A 14,681-nucleotide genomic window follows, 5' to 3' on the forward strand; every position below is an offset into this window, starting at 1 on the left:
AGGTCCCTTCGTTAATATACACACTACTTTACAGAACGATGGAACCACAAGAAGCGAAAGAGACATGTTACATGTTTTCTGGCCAAGCCTATCGTTTCATAGGTTCACAGAGGTTAAGTGCTTTGCTGACAATCACTTCTTCTTGCAGAAACCAAGGTCCTGACTTCTAGCCTTGTGTTCCTTACATTATGCTACACAGCTTCTTAATGAATGTGAAGAAAGATGCATGTCGTTTAATCACCTCTCCATTGACAGACTGGCATTAGGTAGAGAGAGAGAAGGCTGCATTTCTCAATATTGGGCAGAGAGTTTGGTTCATGTTGTCTTTTAAAAAGTGTTGCCCTCAAAGGCAATACTGGTGGTTTTGAAATTATAATAGGAGAGCTCATCTTACTCTATCTCTTCTTCCTTTTGTGTAAATGAATGAGAGCTTCAGATTAGTTTGTTTTAATTAGGACCTACTTTAATTGAGTAAGGCTTAAAGCTTACCCTGGAAAGAAAAAATAGATTCTTTGTCAACTGCCATGTATTTTTCCCAGAGAATTTTTTCTTGTAGTTAATAGGAGGAAGGGAATTGTTTTCTAGGACTAGCAACAGGAACAGATGTGCTTTTCAAGGTTAGTGCTTTCCTAAACTCTTCAAATAAAAGATGAAAATTCATATGAATCTCATTAAGTGTAAATATGCTTGTCTTAAACTTTCAGCTGTTACCTTGAAGTTGGAATGGACATCAACTAGTTAACAAGGGCTTGATTGGGGTAACTTAGATATTAATTTTTATTTTCAGGTGATAAAAAATATAAAGAAGTATCAGCTTCATATTTAATTGGGTCCTTCAAAATGCCCATGCTGACTGGTCTGTCGTGTGATCCATTTACTTTGAAAATCCATTGTATTTGGAGTTAGATGTTAGGTTTTGTGGCTTTGGGATATTTCTTTTTGTATGTGTTTAATTACCTTGCTTGTTTTATGCTAGTAACATGGTGCTGTCTCATTCCTATTAGTGTTTGTAAGTTGAAGCACATATGTGTCACAAATTCTGACAGTAAATAATTAAAGTATTTAAATAAACTTGTGTATATGCTACAGTTCTCTAGTTGAACAAATTTGTAGAGCAAGATATTATTCTGATCTGTAATTATAGCTGCCAGTGACTGGCATGATCCTTACTGAGTCAGATTAATTTACACATTAAGCAACCATCTGTAGAAATTTTCATAGTACCTTGTCTGCAGTGCAGTACATCGCATGGGAATTCTGAAACTACCCTGGCCACTAGGGAACTTTTAATACCAAGCACAATTGTCGACTTACAGCTATGAACAAATTGTTCCAGACATTTACATTTTTTTTTTTCTACTTCTTACAAGGTTGCCTAATGATCCAAGAAAAGTGTACAACACTTTGGACTCCTAATGACAGAACAATTGATAAACTGAGAAACATTCTTTTTATTTTCTTAAGAAAATGTCCTTGGCCCTGTGTTGAATCACTTAACAAGGCTTATGGAGCAGAACAGTTACTATCACTTCCTTTGAAAAGGATAAATACCCTTAGTATTTGGGCCATAGTCACAAATTATATCATAAATCTATCAGTATTCCTTCCTAAAGAGAAATAAAATGATACTTAGATAATTATTGCTATCTAAGGCTGAAATTATTAAAGGTGAAATTATTTTAATGTCTGTAACAGAGATGTTATAAATGGAGCAAAATGTGTTTTGCAACCCAGATTGTTAATTTATACCATTATTTATATGAAAAGCAACATCCGTGCCAAATGTGTTTGAAGATCATAAGTGAATATTTCATTATTTGTAGCAGTAGTTCATTTAAACAATTGGGAGAAAAAGTAGCTCAAATTATCCTGAACCACTCAAATATCATTGATTTAAAGTTCTCTTAAAATACAAGTACTTCAGGCTCTATGGTGAACACTGGTTGCTGGTAAAGTTCGTGGCTACGAAAAAGATTTCAGATTTGTGATTTGTCCATTCTTCCTTTAGCTAGAGATATTATAAAGTATTTATAAACAAGGAAAAGAGAGAGGAAAGAATATATCAAAAAGAAAATCCACTAATAGCACAATCAGAAAATAGAAATAATATTAACTGTTTAATTGAGGGATCTAAATATAGGACAGAGGATCCTACAAAAAACTTTTTTGTCTTTTTTTAGGGCCACACTGGTGGCATATGGAAGTTCCCAAGCTAGGGGTCCAACCTACACCACAGCCATAGCAATGCAGGATCTGAACCATATCTGTGACCTACACCAGAGCTCACAGCAACATCAGATCCCCGACCCACTGAGCTAGGCCAGGAATCAAACCTGCATCCTCATGGATACTAGTCAGATTCATTTCCACTATGCCACAACAGGAACTCCCCAGGATCCTAAAATTTCAACCTTTAAAAATTTACAGAGGGATTTCCCATTTGCATTGAACACTATAATGCCCCTTCCTACAAATTATTATCATTAAGTGAACTACTCAAAGCTCTTCATAAACAAGTGAAGAATCTAACATAGAAAAGGGAAAAAAATGGGTTCCCAAAGAAAATTATTTGGATGAGAGAGAGAACTCTCACTGTACGTCTATACTACATAATTCTACCAGAAGAGGACATGTGTAGTAACACTTACCTGTGCTTGGTCATGAATTGCTTTTACAGTGTATACCTTAACAATAAAATAGCAGGTAGAAGTCACCCACTTCTTCTGGTGCATATGAGTTTATTTCTCCTGGAGCCTGGGCAATACAGACCCTGAAATGGCCTACTCTGTCACCATGTTTGTTTTCTATACAGGCTTTCCTTGCCCTGCAGGACAAACAGATGTACAGAGTTGATTTTAAAAAATTCTCTATGTTAATATTGGAGATAGATGGTGAACTCCAAACTCATCAACTGTTTAATTAAAACAGAAAACAAAGAGTATGAAAATTTTTATATTTCATATATGGAAGGTCTTAACCAAGACCTGTAGCTCATCTGGTCAACCTTATAAATTACTAACACAAAAGAAGAACAAAACAGAAATAAGGCTTCTGGTCTGTCAATTCTAGATATTACTCAAATACATTTGAAATATATACTTTTCTCTCTGTTTCAAGATAGTGAAGAGTGAAGTTGAATAGAAATTAAACTTTGGTTGTGCCTTGATTACCTGAGAAGTACCATAAACCTGGTCATATTAGTCATTCCCGGTATTAGTTTACAAACAACAAATGTCAAATGGTAAGAAATCAAAGCATAGGCTTCACAATGATTTATAGGCATTGTACTATTTCTCATTAATATTCTTTTTCTTCTAGGAAAATTGTTCCACTGTACAGAGTGGTTAAATCTAGGTAGTATGGAGAGTGTTTCTATTCTTATTGAAACACAATAAATTCCCAATCTTAAAGCTGAAATAGTAAATTTTTATAATCTACTGTTATAACCTGCTAATCAAATGAAGACATATATATGGTCAATTTGGCTTGTTGAGTTCAAAAAATTCTCTGGAATAGGGAAGATCAAACCCAGTAGGGCATTTGGCTGCCTTCCCAAATTAGAAAATGAAAATAGTTCATCATCTTCATGGACAAGAAGAGAATCCCCCCCACAAGGGACACAGATTTTTAGCAACCTTCTTATTACACTTCCTTCTAGCACTGATAAAGTTCTTGGCAAAGCATAAAATGTTCACAGAAAAGATAATATTGAGTTTGTATTATTATATTTGTAAGATTGTTGTTTCTAAACACTGTTCTTTTTGTCAGAGTGTAAAGCGTGGTAAAGCTCCTGGGAATATTGATATCGCCATCAGAATTTTAAAACAGACCTAGAAAAAGAACATGTAATAATTCCATGAACTCTTCACCTAGAAAATTCAAAGTCAAACAAACAAAAAAATCCAAAAATTAAAAATAACTTAAATTCCCCGTAACCTCTAATTCCTGAGAAACAAGAAAAGAAATGTATGGTATCTACTGAATAACTATATTATCTCTTCCTGAAAAGATGTGTGAGGTCAACAACTTGGAAATTATATCAATAGCAAGTCAGAAAGTGTACTGCTTCAGAAATCAGAATACATTCATTGTTCCTGTTTACAACCTCTATTCAAGCTTTGGGAAAAATGACAGTCCTGTGTTTGCTACTTACTAAGATTTAGCCCCCAGAAAAGAACTGGGAAATATGGTAAAATTTTATGTCACTGGGCAGGTGTATTTAGAATTTGTCATATTGTATTTACTTCTTTACAATTCAATGCTGCTAAATTATGATTAATTAATACTGGGCTTTATTTTACCGACTTGAAGGAATCATTGATATTATATTTGATCATAAATTAGAAGTGATTCCAGAGTTGCATGCGCAAGAATTCATGGAGTCTAAATAGAATCATGAAAGAGTAAGAACATCATGATAACTATCCTTCCCAGTGAAAGAGGGGTAACAGATATCTAGCACTTATACTCTCAAGATGGCAAAGAAGTCACCTCTCTTCTCCAAACCCTTAGTAAATTATCAAAAGAAAAGAAAAGAAAACCTAGATTTGTTTAAACTTTATCTAAAATAGAGATTTAAAAATATCCACAATGAGCAAAAGGACACTTTGCAATGGAGAAAACAAACATCATCAATAATAAATCAAACTGACATTACATGACACAGTGAGATACACTAAGCAGGACCCAAGCCACCTATGTAATATTCTTACCACAAATGTTTAATTTGAATTAAATCATGAGACAACAATTAGACAAATATAAATATTTATCACAAAAGCAGCTGACTTAGATTCTTCAAAAATTTTATTATCATAAGAGGTTTTTTAAATGACAAGGCACTGTTTTATTTTTTTTATTTTTTATTGTTTTGCCTTTTCCAGGGTTACACCTGCAGCATATGGAGGTTCCCAGGCTAGGGGTCTAATTGGAGCTGTAGCTGCCGGCCTACATCACAGCCACAGCAAGCGGGATCCGAGCCGAGTCTGAGACCTACACCGCAGTTCACATCAATGCTGGATCCTTAACCCACTGATCGAGGCCAGGGATTGAACCTGCAATCTCATGGTTCCTAGTCGGATTCGTTAACCACTGAGCCATGACGGGAACTCTGACAAGGCAATATTTTAGATGAAAAGAGACTAAAGAATTATGACAATGAAGTCTAACGTGTGATCCTTGATTGCATCTTGTCTCAACACAACAAAATGTCTATCAAGGACATTATTGGGACAACTAAGGCTATTTGATAATGGACTATACATAAATTAAAACTGTTTTATCAGTTAAAAAACTTTGAGAGTTATAGTTATGTAATTCTTGTCATTATGTGAGAAAATATCCTCATGCTTTTTCAAAAACTATGATTTTAAGAGCTCCATACAGAAGTAGTTGAGTCATGGTTTATGTAAATTATTTTAAAAATGGTTCAGCAATAATACATGTGTATACAGGGCAGGGGGTGTAAAGACAGTTAAAGTGGTAAAACGTTAGCAATTAGACATAGCTGGAGAAATTTGAGTGTTTATAGTGTATGATCCTTTCAACTTTGCTGTTTGTTTGAAATTTATCAAAACAGAAATTCTGGGGGAAAAGAGGGTTTTTCCATGAAATTGCAAATTGCGAGGTCAACTCACTTCTAAGTTCTAAATCTTTTTTCCAAATAAGTATATTTCAGCACTTACATTCTTAAACAATATCTTCAATACCAACTGTGAGTTCTAATTAATACCATATGACAAGATGGAGTAATTTATAATCAGTTCTTGGAGTGTGACCAGCTTTGAAACAGTGCTTACTGCATCCTGGGGGTAAAACTCTGGACAATGAAGAAACAATATGCTGTAGCAAAAGGAATAGAGAGTTTATGTGTTAGCTATAAGCAAGATGGAATCAACAAATGTCTTAAGAATATGAGAAGCACGGCATAGGATGACACTACATGGAGTGACCATCAAGAAAAATCAGCAATGTTGTGAGTCAGACACTACAAAGCAAAAAAAAATAAATAAACAAATAAAAAGAAAAATCAGCAAAAAAAGCACTTGTTGAAGTGAAGATGCCAGAAGATTAGTAATTCTTTTCAGTTAAAGTACTGAACAGCCAAGTCCAACATGTGAACAGATCTGAGTTAGAGTGCTGTGCCTGGTCCATAGCAAGTTGTCAATAGATGGTTCCTGAATAAATTGCTGACTCTATAAAAGAAAATACAATGATCACACCCCATCACTCTGAGTTATTGTTCACGTTTTTTATTCATAAGCCATATTGAGAATGATTAGTGTGGGAATTGTTTTGCTTTTCCCAGAGAAAAACAAACATAAGAACTTTTTGCTATACCTGCCATCAACTCAATCTGGGTTCTGCCAGAATGCCTTAGCATGCATTCTTGGGTAAGGGAGAATTTTCAGAAAGAATAAAACTGGGAGAACTCATTCAAAATGGAATTGCTGTCACGTTCTTCATCAACTTCTAATGTACTACTTTTATGCCTGTTTATTCAAAATTCTCTGATGTTCGAATAAATAATTAATACAACATACATGGTTATCTTTTTGGCTATCAGATTTTTTTTTTCTTTGGTTCAGAATTAACAGAAAGAGCCTTGAGGAATAAATATCGAACATTTCACAAAACTTCCACTGTGGTTTTGTTAAGAGTTGTTCAGGGGTACTGAAATGGACGAAGTAATTAGAAGCAAATATATAAAGCACAACTCTCATCTGACAGATCCTACATCAAAAGTGGTTTCAAAGGAAATCCAGTGGAAATGGCTGCTTTAGATTAGATAGTGCTGGCTACTGGGTTTTATACATCTAGAAAGAAAATTCTGTAAACATAATTTAATTGCCTCTAAGCTGATACTGAGTTCTGTTGCAATCAGTTGTCTTCTCCACTGACTGCAAATTATCAGGATGATGTCTGTGTCTGACTAATGTTTAATGAGCCACTTTTTAAAGAAAATTCCTTTCCTACTAAATGCCGTCTAATCTCAGGAAGGCATCAGATAATATCCTTAGAATTCTGACAAAGATACTGACGAATGATGTGGTTTATCTTATTTTTTTCACATAAGGAAGCTGAGGCATAGAAAAGTAAAATGATTAGCCTAGGTTCTAGCTAATGGCAGATTCCGGACCAAATTCGAGTTTTTGGTAAACTAGCTCAGTGCCCTAGTTAGTGCATTAAGTTGTCTTGCATTAATACATTTGTTCTTTGAGGATCAAAATAATCCTCCCTTGCCTCTAATGTTTTAGTGCTTCAATTATTAAATTTTCTAAGTACAAAAAAAAAAAGGAAGAAAATTACTGTTGACTTTGACTTATGTAATGTGAGATGAACTTTAGCAATGAATATTGTAGGAAAAAATAAGGGGATTACCAATTATGGAAATTTCCAAGCATGCAATCAAGACGGAAAACTCAAATCTTAGTTTTAATAAGAAATAGCATGAATTGATTTAGCAGGGACACATTATCAAATTCTGGCAAGTACTCTGAAGGTGAAATTAGAGTCACTCATTAATTTTTAAAAACACTTACCTCCCTTAGAGATGCTAATTTGGCAGTGTTTCTAGTCAGAATGTATCTTGCTATGAGCTAACATGAAGTTTAGAGGGGTCTCTGAGTAATCATACACGCAGGCAGGTTGTGAAGCAAAAATATAAAATGTGATACTCAATCTGTGACTGTCTATTAGGTAAAAAAAAAAAAAAAAAGCAAGCAGAAAAAAAACCTCTAGAACCTAGTAACAAGTTCTGTTCTGTTAAGAGCAAAATATAGAACCAGTTTTCTTTTTTTCACTAACTAGTTTTCTGAAGACTGAGTAACTGAATCCCTCTTTATGATAACATTGTCTATGACCTCACCATGCTCTTCAGAATGGTGAGTACATCTTACACTTTTTAGTGCACTTCACAATTTTCATAAGCATTGTGTTTCATCTCCACAATATTGCATTCCTGTATCACTTAACAAGTAAAGGAATTGATTCTTGATCAGGTTAAAGGGGACATTACTAATAAATTAACAAAGTTGGAATTTAAAACCTACTCCACTGAATCCAAGCCTGAGCAAACTTTCTTTTTTCTTTTTCTCCCCATAGGGACATACTACTCAGAGTACAAAGTCATCAGCCTGTGTCCTTAACAGGACACTAGACTATTGCCAGAGCAAGTAATTGAACTCATTGTAAGATCTGAGGTTCAAAGTAGCCAGAATTAAGTGGACAATGGCCCAAGAGAAAAGAAAACCAAACCAAACAATGGTTTGAATTAGAGATCAGTGATAAAATGATCTATTTTTCTCTTCACTAGGCTTAAAATAGTTGAAGGAGGCAGATGAAAATTTGAAAACGTTTCTGTCTCTTCCAAGGTAAAACTATCAAATATTTATCAGACATTAAAGAAATGATAATGCATATTTGTATAACTAGAGGTTATAAGAGAATTTTTTAAAAAATTTTAACTTGTGCATAATTTATTTTTATACAGTCTCTACGTGGTTTTAAAATTAATACTAGAAATAAGAAGAGAATGTAAGGTAAAAATAGCACTCGAATCCAGTGACTGAACTAAGCTCATGAAATGAGTCAGATTCTATTTCTTCATCTCTCTTAATGGCCATATTAAACCAGCCCCATCCCCAACTCCACTGAAATATATCTTAAAACTCTTCATGCCAACTATTCCCATCAGTATTTTACTGTTTTAAGAATTTCATCATTTCATTCATTAACAAAATAATAATTTCAGAGCCTTCTAATCAATCCTCTAAGCACTTTGGGGTTTACTACTGAACAAAATAGAAGATTCTTGCCTTGAACTCTAGCAAGGGAGAAGGACAATAAGTATAATAAAAAAGTAAATTATGTAATACATTAGAAAGTAACAAATACTCTGTGGAATAATAGGAGAGCAGGATACAGGACATTGTGAGGGTTTGGTGGAAATAGATGTTTGCAATTTTAAGTAGGGTGACCAAGAATGTCCTTAATAAGAGGTGACACTTAAGTCAAGATTTAAAAGCAATGGGGGAATCAGTCCTATATTTTTGGAGCCTAAGTCCTAAGATGGGAGAATATCTGGCATTTGTGAGGATCAGCAAGGCCAATGGAGCTGGAATGGAGAGAACCAGGGAGAAAGTCATAAGAGAGCTCAGGCAAGGGCCAGAAAAATATATGCTACTGATTGCAAGGCGTTTACTTTGAATGATCTGGAGGCTCAATAACAAGAATTGAGCAGAAAAGTGGTGTGATCTGATTTGTTTCTTAAAAGAATAGCTCCAGCTGCTGTGTTGTGATTATGTTACAGGAGGCCAACACAGAACAAGAAGAGAGGTAAGTGTTTTTTATAGAAATCTAGAATTCCATTTCTTGTTTTATCTATAAAAATAAACTTTGGTAAGTCTTTGTCTGTATGCCTTTCAGTCCATCCATCAGCCTGACATCATTATTTTTCTGTACTGCTGATCTGATCACATGACTTGCCTATTCCAAAATTTCAATGGTCACGCCTTGCCTTCAGAATTATGTCCAAACTCTTCATACAAATCTCTTCAAAATCTGACCCCAATCTATTTTTCCAGATTAATCTTCAACTCCTTTCGTGACTCCTGACGTTTTTGCTTTAGTTATAAAAGGTCAGCGGCTATTTCCTGAACGTACCATGCTCCATCATGCCTCTGTGCTTGTGTGTCTGTCATTCCCACTGGTAAGAAAACGCATTTCTCTTTTCTGCCTAGTGAACTTTAAATTTTCTTATTGAGATTCAACTCAAACACAATCACTTCTGTGAAGACAGGACTAACCCTTTCTTCTCTACCTTCCATCATCCTTCATATGTGTCCCTCCTTTAGCTCTATTTCATCAAAGCCATTTCTTCATGCATCAAACTTCTGAATAGCCCATGAGCTTTGTAAGGGTATGGAATATGACCTGGTTGTTTTTATACCCCTTGTCTTGAGTTATGGTCCATCACAGATTAGTATCAAATAATTGTTTGCTATTAAATGAGTGAATAAAAAGGAATCCTTTTTAACAAGAGATGTACAATATTATAGATCATATACTTGATAGCTATTCAATCCTAAAATGGCAAAATTAAGCTCTTAAGATGTTTATAATGGCGTAGTGGGAAAGAAAATAGTTCAAACTATTTATATTTACTTTCAGATACTTTTTTGGAAACAAATGTAGTGAAAACCCATGTCCCAGACATGTGCTCTTAGTAAATTATACATTTTCTGTCAAGCTCCAGTTCAAAGTATTTCTTAAATACTTCATTGTTAGTTAGACCATGCTATTACTATGGATACAAAGATAAATAAATAATATGGTCTGCCCACAAAGACTTCATACACAAAGGGGTTGGTCATATACACAACAGCCACCTGGAGGGGTGATGTTATAATCCATTGAGGAAAGGATCCTTCAACAACTACTTACAAAAACAAAAGTTCCTCATGGGGAAGAAAATACATTTCCTAATCAACTAATGATCTAAACAAGAAAGAAAATTCAAAACTTTTAAGAACATGCTGACAAAGCTTGGTTTTTGTTTCCTTATCTCAAAATAAGAACATTTTAAATAAGATGTAAAGATGATATACTGAAGGGAAAAATTGTTAAGCTTAACTATGACAGCATAATAAAAGATTAATGTAACAAAAAAGATAATGATATTTCAATAAATCATGGTATAAATTAAGAGACGAAGAATTTTGACAAAATATGTGACTAAAGAAAGAGTCATGTCTAGACAAGATGTAGGGGTATTAAATAAGAAAAAAGCAAACATTCAAATGGGAAATGGGCAAAGGACATGAGCAAGCAGTGCACAATAGAGGCAACTGTATAACCTTACTTAGAAAATAAGTTGAGGCCTCGAAAAGGCACTCTTGAGCAGGATAGGATAGGATAGGATGGGATGGGATGGGATGGGATGGGATGGGATGGGATGGGATGGGATGGGATGGAATATAGAATAGAATAGAATAGAATAGAATAGAATAGAATAGAATAGAATAGAATAGAATAGAATAGAATAGAATAGAATAGAATAGAATAGAATAGAATAGAATAGAATAGAATGACAATAAAAATAATGGCAATAAACATTAAAGTTGGTATTTTGAATCTTTTTTATGTGGTATTCTTATAAGCATTTTACGTATATGCAAACATGACTACTATGCATACAGTACAATCTTAAGACTTTTAGCACAAGTAAGTTCTATATACTGCAGCATTTCTATGTTACAGGAACTATTAATATCCCATCTGAGGAAAAAAGAGCGTAAGTAAAAAGCCTACCTTCACACTATAAGTTGGTTTTGTATGTGCAAATTTGAGTCTGCTCACAAACAAAATTAGGGGTATGTAAATAGTAAAATGATAAAAATGAGAATAGGAAATATATTTAACAAATCATGATTGTGATTGCATCAGGAAATAGGAGGGGCCTAGAGCTGGGGCATGAGGGATATTGTTAAAATCTAAGTAGGTTCACCTCACTCTGTTTCATTAAGAGTAAAATCAAAGTCCTTCAGAAAGATTGTCAAGTTTTACAACCTGAGGCCCCAGTTATCTCTCTGTCCTTCTCCACTGTGTCTGTCTACTGACCAACTCTTCTCACACACACTGTGCTCCTCCCCGGTCTCAGAATATGCCCACCTCTGGGCCCTTTCACTGGCTCTTTGTTCTGCCTGGAACATCCAAATATTTACAAGCCTCCTTGTCTTACTTCTTGGGCCCATAACCCTTTTATTTTTTTTTTTTATTTTTTTTGTCTTTTTGTTGTTGTTGTTATTGTTGCTATTTCTTGGGCCGCCCCCGCGGCATATGGAGGTTCCCAGGCTAGGGGTCGAATCGGAGCTATAGCCACCGGCCTACGCCAGAGCCACAGCAACGCAGGATCCGAGCCGCGTCTGCAACCTACACCACAGCTCACGGCAACGCCGGATCCTTAACCCACTGAGCAAGGGCAGGGACCGAACCCGCAACTCATGGTTCCTAGTCGGATTCGTTAACGACTGCGCCACGACGGGAACTCCCCATAACTCTTTTAAAACGTCAAATCCACTTCCACTCTGGCATTCTCAATCCCTTGTCTGCATTCTATATAATAGAATTTACATCCTCCTAGGATACTAAGCAACACATGTGCTTATAACCTTTATTGCTCATTTTCTGTCTCTCCTCACTAGAAATAAGTTCCAAAAGAGAAGAGATTTTTTTGTCTATATCATTGACAAACGTAGCCCCAGTATGTAGCACAGTGCCCAGTACTTGCAGTACATAGCATTTTTTTTTTTTTGTCTTTTTAGAGCCGTACCCATGGCATCTAGAAGTTCCCAGGCTAGGGGTCAAATAAGAGCTGCAGCTGTAGGCCTACACCACAGCCATACCAATGCAGCATCCGAGCTGTGTCTACAACCTACACCACAGCTCATGACAATGCCTGATCCTTAACTCACTGAGCAAGGCCAGGGATTGAACCCACATCCTTATGGATGCTAGCCAGGTTCCTTACCACTGAGCCACAGTGGGAACTCTAGCAATTACTTCTTGAAGTAATATATCTATATTTCACGTAGATAACATTTTACTAAAAGCATAAAGAAAATATGACCCAGAAGTTACAATGATTAATTCTAGATAGCAATAATCATGTGAATGATTTTTTCTTTGTATTTTATAAATTAAAAAAAAGTTGATAAAAGAACTAAAATATAAGATGACGTTTGAGGAGTTACCTTTGTGGCTCAAGTGGTTAATGAATCCGATGAGGAACCATGAGGTTGCGGGTTCGATTCCTGGTCTTGCTCAGTGGGTTAAGGATCCAGCGTTGCCGTGAGCTGTGGTGTAGTTCGCAGACTTGGCTCAGATCTGACATTGCTGTGGCTCTGGCATAGGCTGAGGGCTACAGCTCCAATTAGACTCCTAACCTGGGAACCTCCATATGCAGTGGGTTTGGCCCAGAAAAAAAACAAAAAGACAAAAAAATTTTTTAATTAAAAGAAAAAGACAACATTCGAAAACTATAAATTATGTAAAATGGGATTGATTTTCTATTGTAGGTGCTTAAAACCCAAAGCCAAAAACCCAAAATTATTTTTAATGAAATATTAAACTCCTAACCAATTGTTTTGCTAACATGAAGGTCCAGCTAGCTTTCCTTTTTTTATTGAATTTATATATTATTCATGCTACATATTCTATTATGCAGCTTAAGTGTACAAAGAATAGGAAATTATATGAATGTTATTAGAAAGTAATTTGGTTTTTGAACTTAGATATTTCCCCTCAATTTGATGACTTAAAGAATCTTCTAAGATAAAAGCTTGAAGGAAATGTGGACATTTTTTTTCTTTTCTCATCCATTTAAAAATGATTTTTTTGGATGAATAAATAGAAGAAAGGAAATAGCTATCTCCAATTTAAAGATTGAATAAAGGGCCTCTATAACATATATGGCAGAGAATTCTTACCAGACTATATTTATAACAAAAAAAAAAAAAAAAGAGGGATTAACTATAGAGTTAAGCCAGTTTCTAGTAAGGAAGGTAACTTTTTTCTGATCACGTCCCAATTTATTTGCATGAACAAAACTAGAGGTGTGCACTTTCTTTATGAGGACGAGTGTACGAACACTCAACTTTAAAAGTATGAGCCACATTACTGCCACATCAGCAGGGAGATTACTGGACTGGCTACATGCAGAGCATTTATGAAAAACTAAGTGAGAAAATCTGGTCCCACTATGAGTAAATTGGGAGGGCAAGTTTTAAAATCTAAATTCAAGCAGCCCATAGACCAGATGGCTCAGAGGGGAATTTAATTGTTACACATAAAATTTAATATGGAACAGGCACCATCAAGGTAAGTTATTCTAAAAATCACTGTGTAGCAGGCAGACCTCAGTGAGTGGCCATCTCAGGGTGTTCTCTTATTTCAGAAGGAGAAATCTCATTGTTCAATAGCCTGCCTACGAAGGGAACAAACAAGCCGAAAGAAAAAAGGCAATGAGGAAACACCAATATAACATAAAGGGTAGAAAGAAAGAAAAGATTATTTCATATAATTTTTCACAACTGGATTTCCTATTTTATATCTACCTATAATTTCACTTTAATGATAGGTTAGGGACTAAGTAAGAAGTTATAATAAAAGATAAAATGAAGTGGTATTCATATGGATAACTGTAGCCTTACTTTATCTCTCCTAAGCATAATGTTGATTAAAACATGAAAATGAAGAAATTGACAGAGTTACAAAATTTGACTTTGTGAATGTCCCAGTCTCTTGAGGCAGTTGATCTCATACCACACTCGTGCAACAATGCTATAGGAAAATGCATAACCTGACTTTTGGAGAAATGCATTTATTAACTTCATCATCCCATGAATATGTGGAAGCCCTGGTCCTTGTAAACGGGGTCCAAAATGACTTGTTGTGACTTATACAATATTGGACTCAGTTCACAAGGACCAGAATTTCCACATAGAGTTTTGTAGCTAAAAATTTAAATGAATCTCATTTCTTGCTCCTCTCCAAATATCAACAATTCAGAGATCACGTTATTATTTTTATTTATTTATTTATTTTTTTTTTTGCCATTTCTAGGGCGGCTCCTGGGGCATATGGAGGTGCCCAGGCTAGGGGTCTAATTGGAGCTGTAGCCA

This window comes from Phacochoerus africanus, chromosome 8 (assembly GCF_016906955.1).
Source record: "Phacochoerus africanus isolate WHEZ1 chromosome 8, ROS_Pafr_v1, whole genome shotgun sequence".
In the NCBI taxonomy this organism is placed as follows: domain Eukaryota; kingdom Metazoa; phylum Chordata; class Mammalia; order Artiodactyla; family Suidae; genus Phacochoerus; species Phacochoerus africanus.